Consider the following 16,651-nt stretch of genomic DNA (forward strand, 5'->3'; position numbering starts at 1 on the left):
CCAAAACTGAACACAGGAATCGAGGGGCGGCCTCACCAGTGCCGAGTACAGGGGTCAGATCCCTTCCCTGTCCCTGCTGGCCACGCTATTGCTGACACAAGCCAGGATGCCATTGGCCTTCTTGGCCACCTGGGCACACTGCTGGCTCCTGTTCAGCCGACTGTCAATCAACACCCCCAGGTCCCTCTCTGACTGGCAGCTCTCCAGCCACTCCTCCCCAGGCCTGTGGCGCTGCTGGGGGTTGTTGTGGCCCAAGGGCAGCCCCTGGCATTTGGCCTGATTGAAACTCCTCCAGTTGGGCTCAGCCCATGGCTCCAGCCTGTCCAGGTCTCTCTGCAGAGCCTCCCTGCCCTCGAGCAGATCAACACTCCCACCCAACTGGGTGTCATCTGCAAACTGACTGAGGGTGCCCTCGATCCTCTTGTCTAGATCATCAATGAAGATGTTAATCAGGAGTGGCCCCAACACTGAGCCCTGGGGGACACCACTCATGACCGGCTGCCAACCGGAGTTCACCACAACTCTCTGGGCCCGGCCATCCAGACACTTTTTTACTCAGCAGAGCGTGTGCCCATCTAAGCTGCGATCAGCCAGTTTCACCAGGAGAATGCTGTGGGAAACAGTGTCAAAGGCCTTACTAAAGTCAAGGTAGACAACATCCACAGCCTTTCCCTCATCCAATAAGCAGGTTGCCCTGTCGTAGAAGGATTTGTCAGGTTTGTCAGGCAGGACCTGCCTTTCATAAACCCATGCTGACTAGGCCTGACCCCCTGATTGTCCATTATATGACTCTTAATGGCACCCGAGATGACCTGCTCAATGACCTTCCCTGGTACTGAGGTCAGACTGACAGGTCTATGGTTTCCTGGATCCTCCTTTCTGCCTCTCTTGTAGATGGGTGTCACATTTGCCACCCTCCAGTCCAATGAGCCCTCCCCAGTTAGCCATGACTTCAGGTAAATCATGGACAGTGGCTTGGTGAGCACATCTGCCAACTCTTTCAGCACCCTTGAGTGTAACCCATCCGGTCCCTCAGACTTGTGTGCATCCCAGTGGTGCAGCAGGTCTCTGACCACCTCCTCTTCAACTGTGCTGACCTCACTCTGCTTCCCTTCCCCATCTCCCAGCTCATGAACTGGGTGTCCAGGGAGCTGGACTGGGACTACATAGGAGAATACCTAAATTCACTCTCTAGTTATGTAAGTTAATGGTGTGGGTGTCTATTAAGCTGCTCAGCTGTGTTTGCAAGGTAATGCTTGAATGCTTGCATCACCCAGCATTGTAAGACTGATTTCTCAGGTAAAAAACATGGGTGCTCTGTGTGTATGATATAGCATATATTTTATAACATACACATTGCTCTGAGTTACTAGTTACACTGGGATTCTGCAGTGGTCATAGTTTCCCACCATATTTTATATATTCTCTGATTACTTTGGGATTTCTTCTGTAGCTCAGCATATTTTTGGTGAATTATCATTGTGCATTAAATTATGCAGAATACAGATTACAACTCTGAATACATTAAGTCAGAGCTACTTTCTGTCATTTATCTTCCTTTCTTCTGTTTACTAAAAGGCACTGAAAATAGGATTCCATAGAAATGAGGTTTGATGAGACTTGCACTTTCTAAATGACAAAGCTCAAAATAAATGCAAAAACACTGAACTACTGGTAAAATATGAATAGCATTTAATTTAGTACTATAATTCTTTACTTATTACTTATTTTTATAGTGGGAGCTGGGAAGCTGTAGAAGGGTTCAATGTTTCTTTTGATCTTATATTAGAAATACATTTTAATCCTCTAATTTTATGTGAGTGTGTGTCTTTGTAAAGAAATACTAGTAGTTTACCGAGAACAGAGTTGAGCCTGAGCTTGTCTCTCCTTAATGCTGGGACAAGGTATTGCACAGCTGGAACAGTGTCAGAACGTCAAGACTAAAGAGCAACAGCTATTAGGACACACTTATCTGGGTCATTTACTATCATTCATCTCTCTGTTTACAGCTATGCACCAGGGAAGTTATAATAATAGAAATAATGCTCTTTAGAATACTACTTCAATGAGGTTATGTTTATTCAAGCAGCTGATTACATTATCAAAATCATATTTAAAAGACTTTAAAAGTGCCCAGGAAAGTAGAGAGTTTCATAGAGGAGGCATTTATGTATAACATACATTAAAAATTTGAACATTTGTTGATGTTGAACATGCTAATTCAATTATTAAATGATACCCAAATAAATATATTTTCTTACTGTGAAAATCAATTTCTACCATATTTTTCCCTGGGAAAGAAAGTAGATTTTGTGAAAGAGATGGAAATTTCATACTGCTTTCTTGTGCAGGTCATATCACTTCTTTAGGGACACCACACTACCTTTACCTATCTGTTTTCTGATAACTGTTAGAAGATAAAGAAATGGCTGAGGATTTCATGCTTAGTATGTAGCAAGGATGCAGCAGTAAATGTCAAAAAGGCAACTAATGCTTCTTTCTTCAATCATACTTCTCTGAAGGAACAATTTGCCAGGTTTTATTTGTTTCTCAGAACCAAAGCAAACGCTAGTGCCTCAGATTGTGAGGCTTTTCCCAGCAGTGCTTTACTCTCCCACAAGATGCATGAGGTTAATTTAGCACCAAACTACCCTCGTAATAAAGTTTTGAAATTCAAAGCTCCCATCCCATTTTACACTCTTGTTTCAATACCAGAGAAAATGCTCTAGCAAATGCCAGGGGGATCCAAAGCCAAGTAGTTCTGGGTATTTGGACAGGAATATCACTACTGGCTGGTATTATACTGTTACTGATAACTTCAATGCCTTTCAAATTGTCTTTTGGCTGATAATGCCTTTCAGGTGGCTTTGCCTGCAGACTCTGCATGTTATTGTTGAGAAGTGCCACCCCATAAGGTAGATTTCTGTGGAGGAAAAAAGTGAAGGGAGTGTGAGAATTTGACTTGACTAATAGAAAATTTTCAGCAGTGCATGGTCAATGTTAAGGCAGCCATTGGAGAATCTAACTGCAGCTCATGAGAGAAAAAGACCTTTGACTTCTCTTTACTTCTCCCTTCTTCCCTCTTTCCTTTGCCTTAGTACTCAGCTAAAACCCATTTGCAGGAACCTAGGGGGCTTTACTCAGGCAACCAGAGGAACTGCAGAGTAGATTGATGGTTTTAGTTTGCAAAACAATGAGCAGTTAAGATTACAATTTTTGAACATTTGCCAGTAGTTAATGACCTTGAAAGACCTGGAAGAATAAACTAAGGAAAACTGTTTCATGACTTTGACTTTTCAGGACAAGTGTTACCAGTTCAGAAGCTTCTACATTGCAGGTACTGTCCTCTTCAGTGCTTTGCTGAACATAAAAGCTACTATACTGAGCGGGACCAGAAGTCGAGTTCATCTTTCTCTTATTGTGACCAGCAGTGAATGCTTACAGAAAGAATCTAAGAAACAAGGCATACCAAGAATGACCATCAAGGGTTAAGGAGCTTGCTTTGGTATTTAATAATGATCAGGAAGCTTACTCTCCATGAACTTCTCAGTCTCATTTTTATTTATTCTTTTTACTTCCTTAATATCTTAAGAGAATTAGTTCTTCGATTTACATGCACAATCTGTGTAAATGTTGTTCCTTTGGTCTATTTTAAACTTTCTGGCTGGTATTTTCATAAGACAGCACCAAATTTTTGAGTTATAGAAGGGGATGATGGCTCTTTAGCTACCTTTTATGAATTACCAGTGGTATGTAGAGCTTTAAGTGGTGTACAAAAATACTTTATGGTCTTCTAAGACTATGGTTTTACAGATTGCTTCATTGGTGTTTACACAGAAAACAGTATAGTACCTTTTATCTTAAAAAAAAAAAAAAAGTCTGATACTACAGAGAAAAAAATATTTCAGAGATCATTCTGAAGAAAGTTCTTAGAATCTCAAATATATTCCCAACTTTGCTGGTGATTTGATGTTTTACCTTAGGCAAACTTACATTTTCTGTGCCAGTACTTCTTAACCCATCCATTACATGCCTTGCCTTTATCACCTTTCAAAAAGCAGCGTTTTATTATATCTATTGACACAGAGTATATCAAAATAATCTTTTAGTTCACTCTAAGGTGTCTGCCAACACTGCAGTAAAGATGACTTCCTAGAAAACAATATGTGAAGCAATTAAACCACTTTTTCTTTTTACCAAGCAAAGTTGTCGGGAAGGTTCTGCAACAGTATATGACACCACGTGTGACACCCTTCTCTTACAGTCAGAAGAGAGGTATATAGCTTAGAAATCTGTCTTAATTATGTCAGATGGCCGTAATTTGCTGACATCACTTGTAATTCTTGTCTATTTGAATCTTTCCGTAAAATTTCACCTTGAGCCTGCAAGTTGATAATATGCAAATCCTGCATGTTCTGTATAATCACAGCTCCCTGTTGCATTCTCGGCTCCCTCTTCTGTTTTGTTCCTTATTTCACATTTTGAAACAGCTTTAATTGATCAGTATTCAGTCCTGTGATCCACAGGCCTGAAAGATGTGTCTACAAAAGAGCTTTGGAAGGTGACAAGGAAACATATTCATATATATTCTATAGCTCTGTCTGCATGTGACATTTTAAAAGACACTCAGGCATTAGCTTAAAATTTTTGAAGATGTCTGCCCTGTAAAAAGCCATTGAGAACAACATTTTCAGGTGGTAAAATTTGCTGTAGAGGAGCATCTCACCTACCTCTTGTCTGACTGTGGAGAGTCATTCCTCTTCCTTAACACAGCAGTAATCAGCCCCTGACTCTCGCTGTGGGGAAGAGAATGATGACTATTTACCTGCTATTATCTACTGTGAGCAACTGGAAGGAGTAGGAATGAAAGCATATTGGCTGCACCCTTCTGCCTATTGGGAGGAGTGACTGAGAGTACATGGTGAATTCTGTGCAGCACTGAAAAGAGAAAATAGAACTGCTTCATCTCAGTTAACTGGAGTGGTTAGGTGAGGAAGAACTGATGCAGATGTAAAGATGTTCTTGATCTGTGTCTCTTTTAGGGAAGCTGTGGGTTGCTTCTTACCTGGAACAGGTTGTGAAGTAATTGTTCATACCTATGTTTATCCAGTGTCTTGTCCAATCTTAGGAGCTACTGATAGTTTAAAATGCATTCAAGTATGTGAGTTTGAGGTGAAAAATATGTTTGGGAATATGCAGCATCAGAAGAGGTCTGAAACCCACTGATACTGGTTTTAGAACAGAGTAGACACAGTCCACACTAAACTGAGATTGCAATGCTTGCAGTCTTGTTAGTGTCCTGACAGACTCCAAAATAGATCATTCATGTTTGCAGGGCAGAAAGGGGGCCATCTGAGAATGAGTGAAAAATAAAAAATAAGAAAAGGAAATGAAAGAAAAGAAAAGAAAAGAAAAGAAAAGAAAAGAAAAGAAAAGAAAAGAAAAGAAAAGAAAAGAAAAGAAAAGAAAAGAAAAGAAAAGAAAAGAAAAAAGAGCTCCAGAATGCATCCTTAATTTTTAAAGCTGTATTTAAGAGAGAGTTGTGTTAGTGATTAAGAGTTGATCCATTTCCTTGCTAGATGTTAACTTTAGCTAAATGTTATAGGAACATGCAGTGTTTTTTTTAAATTAGAAAGTTTCTTTAAATTGTGCTGTAAAGTCCCATACAAATGGAACTTTTCAGGCCTTCCCTCCGCTACTGTCCTTATACTGAAGTGACAGATGTGGCGTTAGGAGACAGCTATCCAGTGCTCTCTCTAATCAAGCACTTCATAAGCAGTAGTATACTCTCATGAGATTTTAAAGAAGATCACAATAGAAAGTTTAAAATGTATATTTATGATAGAATGAACCTTTACATTAACAAATATATATATAACATTACCTAAAGAACATCTTTGTGGTTGGAGACTTCTGCAATGTTTTTGTTTGTTTGTTTCAAAAATGTGAATCATATATTTTGGTTATAACAGAACTCAAAGCAATCAAAGCTAGAGGACTGAATGATAAAGCTTGTAGATCCACCAGTTTTACACAAGTATTGCCCCTTTTCTACACATCTGCATAGTGACCCATTTCAGACTGGATGTCAGGCTTATATCTCAGTTTATGTTTTTTCTCTAATATGGCTCACTGTATTGGTATGATTTAAATATATTGGGGGGGCTTAATAAAATAGTAACATCCATTTTTTCTCAGTGTGGGAGTGCAAATTAATGGTTAAAGACAGACACAATGAGCCATGATTCCCTGGGACTATTCTGGGCTCTGAGCTGACTCACTGCATAATCTTGCTCAAGTCATTTAAATTCAGGTGAAATGGGCCCCACTAAGATGATGAAATAATGCATGTTTCAGCCTTTCTTCCTCAGTGGATTTTCCTATACAATTCTGCTCCTCAGTCACCAGCATGAATTTATTAATATATTGTTGCATAGAATCATTATAAAATGTGTTTTAGTAATTTTAAAATCCTTTATTGCAAGGCACTTTTTTTCCTGATAGAAGCAGGTGGGTATATGTTATTCTGTTCTGTGGAAATATTTTCTCTAAAATGATCCTCTTCTGCATCCAGATGAAATGACCTTTCAAAAAACATTGACACCAATAATAGTTAATTGCCCATCAGTAGTGTTGGTACCTGGAGGTATCACTGTCTCATGCTCAGATCTCTGCAGTGAACTAAATGATCCTTTGTGATACATGAGTCCCAAGTCAGGCCACTGAACATTTGCTCTCCACTGTAAAGAGTACATCTGCTACTGATGTGTGAAAACTCAAGAGACCTTAACTTTCTTTTTAATTACAGTATGTGTAGCGAAAATCAAAATACTGATCCCTTTTGCCAAGTTTTCCAGCAAACTGTAGTGGAGTTTAACATAGAACAAAGCATGCTTTCCCTTCCATTTCCTTCCAGGAGCTGCATCCTGTATTACTGTGTTCTGCCTTTTTGGCTGTCTTGTTTGTTCCAGCAAATATTTTCCTTTCTCTAGTTAACATTCAAAATTTAAAAATTGAGGTACTTAGAATTCATCCAGTATCTGTGAAGTCGCTCTGGTCTATTTGACAGACACGTTGGATGGCCTGTGAATTACTTGCATCAGTATAGCCCTTCCACTGCCATAATCCACAGCTGACTGAGGAGGATAAGAAATTATGGCTCAGAATGACTTCACATGACTACACATCCCAGCAGTGTGAATGGCAGCACCAAGCAGTGGTGATTCATTCCCTCAGCATTGAAATTGCCAGCTTTCAGAGGAAAAGGATTACTTTTGAACAAAGAAATGCTTTATCCAACAGAGAGTACAGACATTATAGAGTTATTAATCAGGGCAGTCATCCTGAAAGTAGATTTAACTGCAGGATTTCATGTAGAGGGAAACTAGAATTACAGTAGAAAGCAATTGAAGACTCAAAGTAGTAGATAGAATTGCATATTTTAAGGGCTCCTTAAATTACACCTGGGGAAAGGTTCACTCTGTGGATGCTAATGAAATGGTTCCTGTTTGTGTGGTTCAGTGTTTTCTTTGGATGGCATCTACCCAGTATGGTAATTGCAGTTGGTTGTAAAATAGGAAGACAACCAGTTTAATTTGCTTTCCACTTCAGCATCACTACAGGCCATTTCTTTGCTAAATCTCGTACGCAAAGCCAAGTCAGCCTCATCATTAACGAGATGGGACACCTTAAAGGAAAACCCAGATGTGGCAGGTAACTATACTGGTGATTTCTGGCTGCTAGCAATCCTTCTTTGGAATCACTTCTCAAGCATGAGCTGAGAATTAAACTGGAGCAGCTATTGTCTTTATGAAACATAAAGCTGAGGTGCTATTCTCCTACGGCCATTGCAGAGCCATTTGGAGGATTTGGAACTCCCTGGCTCAGCTTCACTTCTTTTTGGAAAGTGCCTGAAATAGATCAAATCGAATTTCTACCTTGTCTTCTAGATATTGCTGTGGTTCAGCTGAGGGCAAAGTAGTTTTGCATAGATTCAAATGATCATTTAGGTTAAAAGGGGCTTCTGTACCTCAAGCACAATTTCAAAGCTAGATCAGGTAGCTCAAGGCCTTGTCCCATTGGGTTCTGAGTATTTCCAAAGGTGGAGGTTCCACGATCTCTCTGAGTAGCTCACTCCAGGGTTTGGTCACCTCCCTGGTGAAAGAGGTAGACATTGTCAGTTGTTCTGTAAATGTTCCTTGTAGAAGGGAGTTGCTTTGCCTTTCCCCAAATAAATTATATTTTGATATGGCCTTCTGGCTGCAGATGAAGTAATGTCTAAGTGCCAAGGCTTTAGTGACCTTCAGGCTAACAGTACCTCCACTGAAGTGCTGGGAGTCCAGGTAATCATCATTTATCTCTGTGGAGATTTTCACATGTCCACAACATTAACTGAGCCAAATAGGGCTTGTGTTCTGTGGAGCCCTTTCATCAGTGGGTCTGTAAGTTTAATGAAGTCTTCGCTTCACAGAATGGAAGGGGTGTCTGTGAAAGTTACAATAGAATAGGAGCAAGCAGAAATAACAGAAATTCTGAAACCAATTCTTAGAAACTTGGATGTCTTGGAAGTGCAATTAAAGATTTCGTAGGTGGACATTTAGAAAAGACACTGTGAAACTCATTAGTATTTATCATAGTTTATGACATCGCAGATTATACCAGCCTATATTTCTAATAGTTCTTGAAAGACATGTGGTTCCACCATTTGCTAATATCTTAGGTATTTCATAATACCTGTAAAATTGCTGTGAAACATAGTCATTTTGATTTGGTAGTGCTTTTAGCACCCATTCTGCAAGGGTGTATGTGTCTGCACAAAATAAGAAATAATAGGTAATTATGTGGTTTATATTTTCTTACACAACATCACAAAATTTCATTCACTAAAGTCCTTAAGGACTTGCTCAGAATTTGTATGGGGTTCTGCTTCTTTATTTGCTGGAACCTTGGTGATGAAATTCTAACCTTGCATAAATGGGCATGATTGCTGCCAAATATCTGAAAGATATGCATGTTCAAGGGAAAAATTGCTCCAAATGTGTCATGGTATTCATTTTTATTTAAAGTCACAGGTATTTCTGTCCTTAGTAATATATATTATCCTTGAAAGCTTCCATTTCATTTATCATTGTAAAATCTTGTGTCGAACAGTCTGTAAATTCTCGGTCTACTAGTTTCAGAAAGTCAGGAGCCAATATGTTATTAACAACCATGGCATGGTTTCTGTTTGGTCTTAATGGAATGCTCTGTGATCAGTCCATGTTGTTATGGAGCTCATCCTTTCTCCCATTGACTTGCAAGATTATTAATAAGGATATCTATTCTTTCTCTGGTGTGACAGTGGAGATTGACATCTTGGTAGAGTTACACTTAGTGAAACAAAGACTTAAGAAATAACTACAGTTCTGGACTATGCAGTTTCAAGTAGTCTTTTCTTCCCAGTACACATTTTTAAACTGAAGTTGAATCTGTAGATATGTCTTAACTGCAAACTTCATAAATCATTTTCTGCAAGATTTAAAAGGCAAGCTTTACTAATTTCAGCATCAAATTGTCACCTGATTTCCTAATCAGCATTTTTCTGCTAAACTCTTTTAACTCTAACAGGCATCATTCAGAATAACTGCTTAAAATGTGTTCCAGGCTGGTCATTCATAATACTGAGACTGAGGACAGCTTTTCCCTTTTGTGTTACCTCCTTTTTATGATTATGGAATAATACATGCTGTATCTTCAGCTCCTTGGAAGATAGATGAGATTTCAGTAATCTCACTGTGTTGTTCTGCTATATTTATGTGGACTCACAAATGATGTGCAGTCTGAAAGGAATTAAGTACTGAGAAATTCCTTCTGGAATCAGCTGCTGTACAACCACACTGTTAAAACTAAAATAGTTCTTCATTTCCTTGTTTTTATTGAGTCTTATTCCTGAGAGTGTGCAGCATATTCTCTCTCCATAAATAATGATCAATTTAATTTACTACATAATGGAGGGAACACCTTCCTGACCTTCCCACTGGGGCCTTTTATACTTCTAAACCTGAAGAAATGAAACTATCTTTGGTCATCAGAAGACATATGCCCAGTTGTACAAAGTGAAAGATGGCCTAAATTTCTGTCTCAGCTTTTGCAGCAGCTTTAAACAGTCCAATCCTCAGCTGACAACTCATTATTGCACACTAATGGTGGCCTATCTTACAGGAGGATCTAGGAAATAATTTATGTGGAGGGAATTGTTACTGCTTTGCCAAGGAAGAATAAACAGTTGTTTTAACTACCAACATTTCTGCGTCTGGGTTTTCATCCTGACTTCCCTGGTAATTAGTTTGTCCATCTATACGTATGTGCACTTGCTTCTCTGTGTGTGTGTGTGTGTATTGCTCTTACCTCATCCACCCTTCACAGTGCTTCTGAGCTCCTGGTAAGAGTGACAAAATAAAGCGAAATTTCATTTGATTTGCTGAAGTTTTATTCACAGCTGTTTCAAATTCTTTTTTTTTTTTTATATATGCTTTTGGGCAATTTCATGTCTGGAGAGAGGTAGACAGAAAGCTAAAACATTTATGGATGTTCCAATTCATACAGTATGGAAGTTATTTAGAACACATTTTAAATAGCACATTTACAAATAACTATGGTTTGCCATATTTCCTATAAAATGTCAAGTTCTTTAGAACTGGTATCATTGAAACAGGATATCTGATCACAATGCATCTGTCTTAGTATTATTCAATAGTCCTTTGTTTTACTGGACAACCAAAATATGTACTCTGGTGTTTTCAATGAAAATGTTTTATTTTTGAGGTCAGGGACTTTTTTATCATGTTCCTCACAGGCCACTTTATCACTTCTTTTCATATAAAGGTATTGTGCATTTTTTACCATTTATCAGTTTGTTTATGAGGAAGAAAATAGCGTCCAGTTTGTAATAATAGAGACACTTCTAAGTGAAATCCACTGATACTGGAAGACATAGTGTTGGTTTGCTGAGATATGGGGGATCATATTGTCCCACTTCTTACTGTCTCAGAGAGTGGGTTCACATTAAGCATGTTCATGGGTATATTCATTACTTTCATTATATTGTATTTGCAAATAGGCAAATGTAGCTGTGGATGTTAAGTGGAGACAAATAGCTGAGGGACAGTAGCCCTTCATTTCATTTTGTAGAAAGAGTAGGGGAAGTGAAGCAGAGAGAGTGCTCCCTTGGGGAAAGAAAGGCCCTGAATCTTTTTTTTATGGAAATAACATTAGCATGAAAGTTAGCATGAGACACTCATATTTAGAACAGGCATAGTTTTGGTTTTCCCCTTTTCTGAGGCAGAGAGCAGAATTAGGAAAATTCTTCCCATCTGGGATTCCTCTTGTATTCCCATTGAGAACATAAATTGTTCTGTTTTCCTAATTTTTTAACATTATTTTTTTATTAAATTCTCATTCATGTTTACATTATTTCACACTTATTTCCTCTTATATGAGCTATAATTACTCTTCCATTATCAAAGCATATTACTTTTAGTTGCTGGATGCCACTGCTTGATGTTTATTTCAACCTGTCTTTTCCTTTCTTTCATTACTCCAATGAGTGTTAACCATTTCTAAAAATCTGACAAGAATCTTAAATGACTAAATTATATATTTGTTCTAAGGCATGTTGAATATGTCAACAGCGCAGCAAAAAGAGATTTAAAAAAGTCAATTGATCGTTGAAATGAGAGAGGGAGAAGTGTATCCACTATTTATCTGCTGTTGTGTGGAGTGTGTGGTATTAGATAGAGGATATGAATTTTATTTGTTATGTCATTCTTTAAACAAGCAGTTATTGCAGAAACAATTATCCATCTTTATACGCAACTTTAGTTAATTAAATGCTTTGCAGTACCTGCTGGATTTAGGACATTGAGTGGCTGGTGAGTCATAGTTATCTAATTTCACTGTTATTTTCTAAACCCAAATCTGTCTTATTCTGCTGTGTGTATTGAACTCAGCAACTGGGCCTCTTCACTGATTCCAAGTGATTCTTTCCATATTCAGCAACCTTGCTTTTCCTTTTCTTTCAGGACCTTTTCAGAGTGATGGGTTATGCAATTAGTTGCAAGTCCAAAGCCCACTATCTGCTCACTTTACTTATGAATTCCAAAGATTTACCTAAAAGTTACGGGCTTTCTTCACTGCTGTGCATGTTGTCTCCAGTCCTTTAAATTTATCTTTCTTATTATGTCATGGTTTAACCCCACCAGCAACTAAGCCCCACCCAGCTGCTTGCTCACTCCCTCCCAGTGGGATGGGGGGGAGAATCAGAAGAGTAGAAGTGAGAAAACTCATGGGCTGAGAGTTTAACAGGTGGAGCAAAAGTCATGCACGCAAACAAAGCAAGACGAGGAATTCATTCACCACTTCCCATGGGCAGGCAGGTGTTCAGCCATCTCCAGGAAAGCAGGGCTCCATCATGTGTAACAGCTACTTGGGAAGACAAACCCCATCACTCCGTGTCCCCCCTTCCTCCTTCTTCCCCCAGCTCTATATGTTGAACATGATGCCGTATGGTCTGGGATATCCCTTTGGTCAGTTGGGGCCAGCTGTCCTGGCTATGTCCCCTCCCAAGTTCTTGTGCACCCCCAGCCTCCTCACTGGTGGGGTGGGGTGAGAAGCAGAAAAGGCCTTGACTCTATGTAAGGACTGCTCAGCAGTAACAAAAACATCCCCGAATTATCCACACTGTTTTCAGAACAAATCCAAAATATAGCCCCATACTAGCTACTACGAAGAAAATTAATCTATCCCAGCCAAAACATATTAGTTTCATTAAAAGCACCCTTTTACTAAGTTGCTAGTCAGCAAAATGCTCATATTGGGGGTATGTGACCAGGGCTGCTCTCAGAGAAGTCTGAGTTCTTACAACAACTAAAAACCCCATCCAGCATGTTCTCCCACTTTCATGACCTTCTCTACCAATGCTTGGCTGGGTGGATTGCTGTGCCCTGACAGTTGTCTTCTCTGGTTTGGTCCTGGAAATCTCTGACCATCTCTGTGGCCCAGTAAGCAGAACTGGTTGTTATTTGGCATCATGCTCCAGCAAATGCTCTATGCAGTAGAAGCAGTTGTGCAGAGATGGCAAATTCTTATTTCAGTCAGAGTTACTGTGTGAAATTTGATTTTACCTGTGTCTCCTACTTTGCTAAGTATTCTGGAACATATTAGTTTCTTTTAGTAAAGTAATTCCAAATTACAGAGATATATATTTATTTAAAGGGGAGATTTCAGTAGTTTAAAATGAAATTTCATCAATCAAAGCTCTTTTCTTCTCTTCAGCTAACTTTATATTTATTTGGGTGTTTTGTTTTGTTTTTTTTTTTCCTTGGCAGCCTAAAGCAGCACAAGGGTCATATTGTTCAGGATTTCAAAGAGCCATCGTTTATCTTTGTGGATACAAGTAAACGGACAATGGTGTCCCGACCATCTGCTCCATCTGCTTGAGAACAGTCTTCTGTGCAAATGGCATGAAAGGTAATTTAACCTCAGAAGGTGCCCACAGAGCTTCAGTTCTGTTTACCATTGTCTCTTTGCCAGTCTAAAAATAAATTGTGCTGAACAAAAAAAAAAAAATCCCTTCTTTCCTGATTTAAAGAACAGATCATCAGAGGAGCTAATTTCACTAGCAAGGGGTTGTTTTCCTGTTCTAGTATTTTTCTAAGAAGCAAAGAGCTTTTCTGGGATCAATTGTAGCTGTCTTATAATTGTCTTTGTTGCTGTAGGAGGCTGTTGTTTTTCAGAGTACAAAATAGGATATAATCATAGAGTGGAACTCAGTGCTGGGTGATACACACTTCCAACATATCAGATGTAATTCTGCCATGAGCCCTTTGCTATTTTGCTTTGCTAGCCTGTGCGTTTTAATGAGGAAGGTACCTGTGTTAGTAAGCAAGAAGTTTGTTTCACAGAGGGATATTCTGTTGTGAAAATGATGAGTGCTTTCTCTGGCTGCTCTTTTTCAAAGCTTTGTTTGGTGGTAGTAGTTTCACTCTCTGGTCCCAGTGAAACTGTGTTAAAAGGCTTTTAAAGGTTTTTAAAATTTCACTGCCAGTAAAAAAATCAGAATAGTGGTTGTAAAATGTATGTGTGTGTCTGTGTGTGTGTGTGTGTGTAGAAATATATATTAAAGAAAAAAAAAATAGCCAAAAAGGGAAAAGGAATTCCTTTCTAAATTTAAATACATATTTCAGGATACAAAAAAAAAGAAGAACCTGACATTCATCTCATTGTCACAGGTTTTACAGTTCCTACTAGCTCTGGTGGTTAATCTCAGGACTAGCCAGAACAGGCTTCAGGTGCTGCCCCACAACTTTAACCTCTGTCTCATCTTCTGCCATCTACTGTGCTAATTTCTTCAGTTCCTATCACTACCGATAAAGCAGTTTCTGGCTCCTTCATGCTTTGTTACTGTTTATGCTCCATTCCTCCTGTGTTGTGGTAGGTCAGACTAGTGCAAGATTTGAGACTGAGTTTGTGTGAAGATCAGAGGTCACATCAAACGTTGTAAAGCATATTCTCTGGGAAGCTGTGGCTGTGCAGTCATCTTGCATGCTTCTGTGGGAGGAGAAGTAGAAGATGTGTTTTTCTGGCTGTTTTGTCAGATACCTTGCTCTGAGGGCACATGGGAGTATCAGGAGGAGAAAAAAGGTAAATGAAATCTGTATTCAAGATACTAACTTGGATTAAAGTAACAGTGAAGATAGCATGTCCGTGAGGAATGAAGTATGTCTGAGGTGGTTTTGTTGCTGACCTAATAAAATGTGTCTTACTGTAATAAATACATTCTGGACATAAAAATGGACCTATTTTTTATATTTAATTGCAAAGGAGTACCCAGTCTTCACGGTGGCATAGCTTTTGCTCCTACTTTATAACATAAGCCTGATTCATATTTTTCTTGGACATTTTCACTTAGATTTTTTTTTTTTTTAAAGCAGAAGAGGTGGAACATGACAGATTTGAAAATGTTTTATATAGCTTTCAACAAGAAGCAATTTATAGCAACTTGAAGTTACATAACTTCTAACTTCACTTTTTTCATGGCATGATTTAGATAGATCTGGTGCTTTCACAATAATTCAAAGAAATATGCAATCAGTCAATCCATCTTATCTATTTTAAGTATTTCCAAGGAACCATCACTCTAGTTTCTAGGTTCTAAATCTGAATACAAGTGACAGTTTGCCACAGACATGCATTTTTCAAAATATAAGAAAGGAAAATGGCTTTATTCGTTCATGAAATGAAAACTTCCTTAAATAAAGGGATCCCATACTGTGGCTCATTGTACTCCCTACACAATTAGTATTAATTTGTGCATGTACTTTAGGACAAACTGTATTTGTCATAGGAAGTTGATGGGTTTGGTCTCCAGCAATAGCCTTCTGGTAGATGTAGAAGACTCTGCAGTTATCAGAAAGATAATGTAGTATTACCTTTTAGTAATTGCATTGGCCTAGATATAGGACAAATGAACACAACAAAGTTTTTCACAGAGAAACATTTTGGATAATCTAAGAGGGCATCTAGGAATTCATCCAGAGGATGATTTCAGAATGCTTATAGCCAGAGGTAGTTTGAATAATATCATAAAATAGTTTATTCAAGTCATTTTATGATATTGTTCAAATGAATCGTTGGGCTTTTAGTCAAGTGAATAATTCATGAACATTCATTTAAAGGAATTTAATCAAGGCATCTGCTGAATATCTTCATAGTTCATTCAGTTTTACCTATAGTACTATCAAAGCAATGCCTCAACGTCAGCTTGCACCTATGTGTGGTTTGAGTTTTGCATCATTTTAGCTCACAAAGCCAGGAAAAATAAGGTTGACAGTATAGGGCAGAATTAGGTGGCTGTCTGGGATATAGAGGTCATCCAGCTGAGAAAAAAAGTAAGTTGAGAAAAGCATGAGGAGAAGTACAAGAGCTAGAAACTTGAAGTGCATGGAAAGAAACCCAGCAGATAGAAAAGCCTGTGCTTCCCAAATATTGTCTGCTTTTGACTACATTAGTATATTTACTTATAATCTTTAAATGTTTACTCCTTGTTCATGGTTCTTCCACATCTGTAAAGTAGATGTCAGTGTTTTTACTGAAATTTTTCAATCCACATGAAAGTTCTACTAGAACTTTACCTAGAAGATACTGGAATTAGCTGAGGCTTTTTTAAGGGCGGGATCTGCCACTGCAATTCAAAGCAACAGTATCAACAACAGATGAAGATCTCTACTCTTGAGCTAAGAGAAAGATTTCTGGAAGACTCGTTTAGTATTCTCTGAAGAATGGAAGTCATGAAGATTTGAGAGCTCAGTTTATCTTTTGTCTCTCAAAAGGTACATGGTAGTTCTGTATGTTATTGTTGACATTTTACTGAGCAACATATTATTACATTCACAGAAAGCAGGAATTAGAGATTAGGTGGGATTTGATTTGTACCTCCCATCTCTTCCACCTCAAGGACCATGTTTGGACTTCATTAGTTAGTTACTCTTTGAACGATAGTCTCTCCTGAGATGAAGTGGTCAGGGAAGAGAAAGAAGTAAAGAATATTTTTACTCTCTCACATGGATGTTTGTCTCAAGCATCATCCTCACCCATAACTACACAGAACTGACAT

At 38.5% G+C, this 16,651-nt stretch overlaps 1 protein-coding gene across 1 annotated transcript in view; it reads left to right on the plus strand.

Annotated features, from left to right (window-relative positions):
- DLGAP1 (DLG associated protein 1) overlaps positions 1–16,651 on the plus strand; it is a 403,111-nt gene that overhangs the window by 53,247 nt on the left and 333,213 nt on the right. Inside the window, exon 2 of the mRNA XM_026842706.1 lies at positions 13,365–13,506. The gene's annotated coding sequence lies outside the window, so the exon portion shown is untranslated. The remainder of the gene's footprint in view (positions 1–13,364; positions 13,507–16,651) is intronic.

This window comes from Athene cunicularia (genome assembly GCF_003259725.1).
Source record: "Athene cunicularia isolate RWA chromosome 2 unlocalized genomic scaffold, athCun1 chr2_part1, whole genome shotgun sequence".
In the NCBI taxonomy this organism is placed as follows: Eukaryota; Metazoa; Chordata; class Aves; order Strigiformes; family Strigidae; genus Athene; species Athene cunicularia.